Source organism: Budorcas taxicolor, chromosome 7 (assembly GCF_023091745.1).
Source record: "Budorcas taxicolor isolate Tak-1 chromosome 7, Takin1.1, whole genome shotgun sequence".
Taxonomy (NCBI): domain Eukaryota; kingdom Metazoa; phylum Chordata; class Mammalia; order Artiodactyla; family Bovidae; genus Budorcas; species Budorcas taxicolor.
The window spans coordinates 9041690-9050586 of NC_068916.1; positions in this window are offsets into that span (position 1 = coordinate 9041690).

Sequence of the window (8897 nt, forward strand, 5' to 3'; positions counted from 1 at the left end):
TATTAAGTGGAGGGAGCCTGCCACAAAGGACCATCTATTGTATGACTCCATTTATTTGCAATACCTTGGATAGGTAAACCTATCAAACGAGGAAGCAGATTAGTGATTGCTAGGGAATGGGAATAGGCTGGAATGGGGAATTACTGTTAATGGGTTCAAGATTTCCTTTAAGGATGGTGAAATGTCTTGGACCTAAATGGAAGTGATAGTTCCACAATACTGTGAATGTCTTAAATGCCACTGAACTGTGCTGTTTAAAATGGCAAGGCTGTGAATAATTTGGAATATTTGTGAACTATTGGTGGGATTGTAAACAGCTCTGGAAAACCACCTGGATATTCCTCAAAATATTAAAAATAGAACTACCATATCATCTAGTAATCCTACTTCTGGATATGTCTGTAAAAGCATTGAGAGTAGGATCTCAGGAAGATATTTGCACACCCCTGTTAATAGCAGCACGTCAAAATAGCCATGAGCTGGAAGCAACCCAAATGCCCATCACTGAAAGAATAGTAAACCAAGTGTAGTCTACCCATATAACATCATGTCATTCACCTTTAAAAGGAAGTTAATCCTGTGTCATGCTGCAACATAAATGAACCTCAGGAACATTATGCTAAGTGGGATCAGCCAGTCCTCCCCAAAGGAGAGATCTTTCATGATTCCAGTTTTTGAAGTATCTAAAATAGTCAAATTCACAGAAATGAAAAGTACAATGACTTTGGCCAAGGGCTGGGGGGAAGGGGAGATGGAGAGTTACTGATTAATGGGTATAGAGTTTCCCTTTTGCAAAATGAATAGAGTTTTGGAGGTCTATATACAGCATTATAAATAGGCTTAACACTACCCAAAACAGTCGTGTTTGACTCTTTGTGACCCATAGACTGTAGCCCTCCAGGCTCCTCTATCCATAGAATTCTCCAGGCAAGAATACTGGAGCGGGTTGCCATGCTCTCCTCCAGGGGATCCTCCCAGGACTGAGCCCTGGTCTCCTGCATTGCAGGCAGGTTCTTTACCATCTGAACCACCAGGGAAACCCAACACTGCTTATCTTAAAACGGTTCAGATAATAAATTTTATGTTTTATGTGTTACACACACAAAAAGGTAGTGCTGACCCATGCTACAACATGGATGAAACTTGAAAGTGGTATGCTATATGAAAAAAGGCAGATACAAAAGAATGCCTGATTATATTAACATGAAATGCCTATAATAAGCAAATCTATAGAGACAAAGAGCAGATTAATGGTTGCCAGGGGCTAAGGGCAGTGAAGATGTGGAGTCTGGCTGCTAATGAGAGCAAGGTTTCCTTCTGGGATGAAGAAAATATTTTGCAACTAGATACAGGTAATAGCTGCACACTGTGAATGTATTAAATGCCACTGAAATGTACACTTAAAGATGATAAATTCTATAATATGTGAATTTTACTTCAATTTTTAAAAAAGCAAAATGACCCCCTCATTCAGCCCTCTTAAACCTCTGCGCTGTCTTTCCCCTGGTTCACAGCCCAGCCGGTCCCCAGAAACGGAGAGGGAGGCTCTCAGAGTGTCCAGGGCCCACCCTGAGCCAAGGGAGGAAGAACCCTCCTTCTCTGATTCAGCCTCCCTGCTCCTGCTGTGCGCAGCCTCTGACCTTGACCCAAGCAGAAGGGGAGGCACTTCAGGACAGCTCTTCTGAGGGGTGAGCACCTTCCTGTTCCTACAGACTGGGACCCAGGTACCCCTTGTGTCTTTCACACACACCTACACATGAGTATCCCCACATCTCCGCACCCGTGCACCCCACCACCATCTCCCCCACCACATACAGTATTTTATGTTCTTACTTCCACCAGATATGCACGTGACAGTCCACTGCACTCAGACCTGTGCATTCACGCAGATGCAGAGACCCTACCCTCGAGGCTGGACGCACACCTGCTGAGTCCTGGCCTCCAGCACACCTGGAAGTGCACCCAGACGTATATACTGTCACAGCATGATACTGCAGAAACTCGAAGATGACCGATGCCTGTGATGCTGTCTGGCAACTTTCATTCTGTGGTCTGCCTGACAACTACATTGTGCACACAAATGTGCATGAGTGTGTGTGCCCACTGGAGCCTGGGTGCAGGATTCAGGAGTCAGGAGCTTTTGCTCAGGCACTGCTTGCCCTGAACTTTGTTCCATTGGCTTCCTGATCTGCATTCCACACTCAACACTCCTATTATCCATGGCCAGTCCCCCTATCTCATGGTTGCATCACCTTCTCCAGGAAAACATCCAGGACTCACACTCCCCGCTCTTGGCAGCCACCAGGAGCACTCTAAAGAGGTAGCAGAGAAGACCCTGGCCCCCTCACTCACACAGGGAGCTCAGAAGGAAGTGGGTGAGGTGGGAGGCTGCTCCCTCACTTTATCCCTTTCTTCTCCAGAGGCGCATTCCAAAAGCATCCCAGGGGAGCCTGGTGCAGGAGGCAGGAGGGGCTCCCTCTGGGCCCAGAGTCAGGTGGGAGGGAGCCTTGGGGGAACTTCTGGGCACAATAGGCTCCCCTGGGATCAACCCACAGAGGTATATGCAGCCTGCAAACCTTCCCTGACAGCCCTCTGTGCTCTGCTGGGAGCTGGGCTATTTTGTAGCACCAAAGGGAATATTAGGTTGGGAGAGAGAGGTGACAAGACAGCCCCTAACTAGACCAAGGAAGGAATAGAGAAGAAGTAGGTGCCCCTCCCCTAATCTTTCAACCCCGGGGGCTCCTTCCCTTCCTGGGAGGGTCCACTGTGGGCCTTAGCTCAAAAGGCTAAGACCATCCACACCCCATAAAAGGTACCCCTGGGCCATCCCAGAAGACATCACAAGGTTCCCAGACCAAACCTGTCCCCACTTTGGTCAGGAAACCCTGGCTCCCAGCTACAGGAAATGTCCTAGCAGAGAGGCTGATGCTCTGACCTCTGTGGGAAGGAGAGGGACAAGGTCAGGAATGGAATCTCTAAAGCATGAACATGCTCTGGACCCAGGCCCTTGAAACTGAAGCACTGGAGAGGGAAGGAGCAGACAGTGTCAGGCTCTGACAGCCACGAACAACTGGGCTTCCAGGTTCTTGGGCTAAAATGCAGCTCAGTGTCTGCTCTCTTCCCATTTTCCACACTTTCATCTCCAAGACCCCAGTCTGGTTGGTGCAAGCACATAGAACCTGGAGGACAGGTATTGGTGTAACCCTGCAACTAATAACCCTGTATTAGTGTCCTAGGGCTGATAAAGCAATTTACCACACAATGGGTGGACTTAAAGCAACAGAAATTTATTCTCTCATGGTACTGGAAGGCCAAAGTCAAAACCAAGATTTGGTACAGAGCTCATATTTGATCTCCCTGAGTCATACAGCAAATTCCCATTGATTATCTGTTTTATATATGGGAGGGGTGGAAGGTGGGAGGGAGGTAAAAGAGGGAGGGGACACATGTATACCTATGGCTGACTCATGTTGATGTATGGCAGAGGCCAACACAATATTGTGAAGCAATTTTCCTTCAACTAAAGATAAATAACTTTGCGGGGGGGAAGCATAAAGAATGAAAAAAAGAATTGGTTCTTCCAGAAGCTCTGAAGGAGAATCTGTTCTATGCCTCACTCCTGGTGGGCTGCTGGTAACCCTTGACTGCATTGCTGCAATCTCTGGATACTTCTTCAGATGGATTTCTCCTTGTATGTCTGTATATTTTCTCATATTTTAAGGAAAGAAGTCATTAGGGTCCACCCAAGACCAAGGATGATTTCATTTTGAGATCCTTAACTAATTACAATCGAAAATACCCTGTTTCCAAAAGAAGTCTAATTTTGAGGCTCCAAGTGGACATGGACTTCTGAAGGACACTATTTCAACTCACTATAGCATCCTTCTTGTTATAGTTTTCTCACCTCTACATCCACTTCCTACACAATAGCAGAGGGATCCTGCTAAACAAGCTGATTGCTTCCTTCTGCTTAAAGCCAGCCATGACTCCCTAGTGCCCAGATGCTTCACTGTGTCCTACAGGGTCCTGTGCAATATGGTTCTTGTTAGCATCTCCAATTTCCAATCTCAGCTCCCATCCCCTCCTCCAATGCAACACTCTGTGAAATGGAATATCTCCTGTCATATCAATAAATGAGGATATAACAGCCATCAGCAATTTTGGGCTTCCAAATGTGAATGAGGGCTCCCATAAGGGAACACAACACGTGCTTTCCAGCAGATGCTGGTGGGTGGGGTGGGGGGGTCTGAGAAATCAAAAAGACAGGATGCTGGCCCCAGATAGCTGGGATGCACATGTAAGAAATGACTTCGATAATCCCAGACTCTTGCATCTTTGCATACGTAGAAGAGTGATAATTTCTTTAACTTGATATCTGGTTTTCCTTACTTAACAATAATCTTTGACGTTCAGACTGCCTGCCTGCTTTGTTGCAAACTTGCATGTAGCCTGACTCCCTCTTTTGCCTCTTTAGAGCAGTTTCTCAGGGCTACTGAGACGATGTCCTCTGGGCTCAGAGTCCTAACTATTGTCACTGAATAAACACTCTCTATTTTCAGGTTATGACTGATTCTTAAGTCCACCACTCCCATTTTATATCTCCAGCCTAAAATAAGACAGGAGCATTTTCTGACTCCCATCTTCCCCTGGAGTACTGTATCAAAGCTGTCATCATTGCCTGGTTATGAGTCAGGGTCTCCGGCTAGACTGAATTCCCAAGGGCAAGAGTAGTGTCTTACTGATTTCCATGCTGTGTTCCCAGCACATAGTGAACAGTCAATAAATGTTGAAGAAAATAGTGAATAGAGGAACTTGCATTATGCCCTTGAAACTTTGTCATGCAGGCAGGGGAGTGAGGAGGTGGCATCTGAACTGAACTTTGAAGGATGAACAAGAGTCCTTGGGTACATGGTGTCAGAGAGGGAATCCCAGGCAGAGGAACCAGCTTGAGCAAAGGCATAGAGAAGAGTCCAGAGTAGGGTTAGGATAGGTTGGGAATTCAAGTTGGGGTTGAATTATGAAGGGTCTTGATAGCACCTTAGAACCACCCCTCTATCCCTCAGAGTGTGAGTGGGCTGGAAGAGGGGCTGGGGCAGCCAGCTGGCACAGGCAGATGTCAGCCTGGCTTGAGGGTCTAGCCAAGACTGCCTACTGAGTTCCGTCCTCTTGGGACAGCAGAAGACCCAGAATTTATGGAATTTCTTGGCACAGTCCACTTCTAGAAAGTGAGAGGGACAGAATGAAGGGACAATATAGGTGATTAAATAATTAACCCCACTAGGAAATTAAGGGCTTCCCTGGTAGCTCAGATGGTAAAGCATCTGCTTGCAATGTGGGAGACCTGGGTTCATTCTGTGGGTTGGGAAGGTCCCCTGGAGAAGAAAATGGCAACCCACTCCAGTATTCTTGCCTGGAAAACCCCATGGATAGAGGTGCCTGGAGGGCTACAATCCATGGAGTCACAAAGAATAGGACACAGCTGAGTGACTAACAAAGGGGATTAGAAGTAGAAAAATATGGGAAACTTCTGTAAGTTAGTGATTATTCAAGAAAGCAGGCTTGTTTAGCAACAGAAGCATGGTACATGCCCCAAACAATAAAACAATGGTGGCATGAAACCCACAGTGACCTAGATAAGTTAATGACCCCCCAAACAGGCTCTGTGCACTAAAAAAAAAACATCATTTATGGAAGGTGACCTTTTCAAAATGAAAATCCCTCATTGTACTGAGACCAGAAAATATCTTTCCAAAGTGCAATGACATTCCTGGCCTGACCATGTAGGGAGGGACAAGTAAACTTCCCTGCCCTATGTAGGGTGGGAACTGATGATGGAAACATGACGTCTACTCAAGGAAGACAAAGAAAGTCTTCTTCCCCTCCCCACTTTTCCTTTGATTATAAAGCTGTAGCCCACTAAGTTCTCAGGGCACACAGCATTTCTTGCCTGCCTGCTTGTAAGTCTTACAAGTGTCCTATTCTAATATATCATGTCTTATATCACTTTGCTCTTGCTGAATTCTTCTCTGCACTGAGACATAAAGAACTGTCATACCAGAGTTCCTCGGAGCCCCCCCCCCCCCGAAATGATACCAATCAATTTCAAAAGAACATCAGAGGGACAAGTGTTCAGCCAAGAAATGGAGTCAAGACATAGGCAAAAGATCTAAATGGCTGCTTCTGCATGGCCAGAAGTCAGGAAATGCAACTGGAGTCACAGAATGCAGTCAGTACTAAGCTTAGAAACAGAATACGGGAAACCAACGTCACAATTAAGCTGTATCTTAGAGTCTTCACTGGAGGCAGTGCTGTGACCAGGACACATGTCTTAGACTCTCTGGGTCTCATCTTCTCTTTTGTAAAATGGGGCCGAATTATACAATGCATGTAAGGAGACTGGCACAGGGTAGGTGAGTGGTGGGGGCAAAATCCCTTCCATCTACCTCCATTTCAAGTTTCTTGTGTGTGTGTGTGTGTGTGTGTGAACTGTGGATGCTGTTCTTTCATTTGCATCACAAATATTTGTTGAGTAATGACGATGTTCCTTAACAGTGTGTGGCCACTAGAGAAACAATAACAAGAAGCCCAATTCCCTTTGAACCACGAACTTGTAGCTTTCCTCAGATTTTCTCCCAGGCAGGACCCATGCAACTCTTGATCTCTCCACTGGGTTTGTCCCAGGGTATGACCAGTAAATATTGATAGTGACCCAAGTTGTTTCACTCTTCAAACATTCCCCATCCCCTGCTCTGTGCTAGTCCTATGCTCAGGGCAACCCATGGGTCAGATTCATCACCCTCAAGAAGAATGTTCTTCATCCACTTTCCTCCACTGTACCAAGCTCTTGAGTTAATGGGTGTGCTGGTAGTTTCCCATGTGTGTTCAACCTGATCCCTAATATATAATTCTGACAGATACCCTTTCATGTTTATGCTACCGAGTCCAAGCTCTGTTCGCCCATGACTCAATGTATCTGAGTGACAAGGGGTTGAGGCAAGGAATACGACTGTATAACCAATGTCTCAAAATAACCATCTTATGGGGTCTGGATGTCAAATTATTTTACAGAAAAAAGATGGGGGAAAGTGAGGAAATTAAGTAAAAATGCCATAAGTCTTGTAAATATCTCCTAGAATGGCAAGCTTCAGGGAGGGGATTTGTTAATTTATTTCTTCCTGCCATCCACCAGAGGACAGGGTTCTGAAAAAAGGCACTGTAACTTAACAGTCAGGCAAAGAGACAGGAGTCTTTGAAGCAGGTCATTTTGTGTGATTATAATAACAAAAGCAACCTAAAGCAAGTCAAAGAAATATTTTCAACCAGGAGTCAGTATTGTCCCTCCCTGCAACATTTATAACAACTTGGTTATCAGTGTTTGTTTTGGGGGGATCCTGTTATCTTGAGATTCACATCTGCATTGTATTCATGTTGCAATATCTATATGACTTAGGCACTTGTCTCCCTCCCTCATCCAGAGCCTCTTAGAAATGGAGTCTGAGTCACACTGACTTTTTATGTCTAGCACATGCTAGGTATACCATAAATATTTACAGGATAAAATTCCCACCAAGGATTGGGCCATTAAATGGAGTTGAACTCTTCTTCAATTTCTAGGTGATTGGCTTGCTCAGGAGGTGTCCTCTTTTCTGAGGCTGTGCAGTGGTAAATAGAAGAATACTTGATTCTTCTTCTTGAATACCTGAATCAAATACTTGATCTGCTCTTTAACAACTAGGAGAAGTCAGAGCCAGCTGCCCTTGGAGGATAGTTTGATGAGCATGACCAGCCTCAGTACCTAAAGACTATGCATGAGATAACTCTTATCTCCAGCTCAGAGGAAGCCTGGCTCCAGCACCCATGTATTCAACAGATGTGTATGGAGCATCTGAGCCCATCTCTGGGGAGACCACAGTGACCAGGACAGGGATACCTGCCCTCATGGACCTTACAGGGGAGAAAAGAAGTAGATGGTGAGCAACTGACAAAAGAAGTTACAAGTGGGAGGAAGAGAAAGCAGAGTGCCATGAACGCTCAATAACTGAATTCATAGAGAATGTTGCCGACTAGGGGGGGACCTCATGGAGAAGGTAGCATTTCAATAAGACTTTCTGGTCAAAAGGAAGAGGAAAAGGGGCACTAGACAAAAGGAACAGTATGTGCAAAGACCCAAGGTGGGAAGACAATTGCCTATTTGAGGAACAGAGGAAGGCCAATATGACAGGGCACTTGGGCAGCAAGGAGAGGCTGTGGCTCATGGTGACTACTGGCAGGGAAAAGCCAGTTCTGACTCCATGTTGGAAATGTTTCTTTGACTTGATTTTTGTTGTTTTTGTTATTATAATTATACACAATGGCCTGCCTCAAAGAGCCCTGCCCCTCTGCCTTAATCTAAAAGTTCTTTTTGTTCAGAGCCCTGTCCACCTGTGGATGGAACACATCCCCTCACCTGAAACTTGCCGTTCTAGGAGATATTTGCAAGATTAATGGTCTTTTTACTTTGTTTCCTCACCTCCCCACATCTCTGATCCATAAAACAACCTGACATCCAGACTCCATAAGATGGTTATTTTGAGACATTGGTCTGCCACCTTCTGGGTCTGCTATTTTCCAAACAAAGCTGTATTCCTTGTCTCAACACTTTGGCTCTGATTCACTGGCCTGTCGTGCGACAAGCAGGGTGAGCTTGGATTCGGTAACAATAGGACCTTACTCCATAGCCCCACAGCCACAAGATGAGACTCACTGGCACAGGGGCACTGGCACACATACACAAGAGGAGGCAGGTTTCTGTGATGCCAGCCATGCCTGAAAATGAGTTTCAGAGAAGCTAGAGGATAGCCATTTACACTTCAGAAGGATTTTGTAGCTCACAGATTCCATAGAGTTGTAATGAGAGA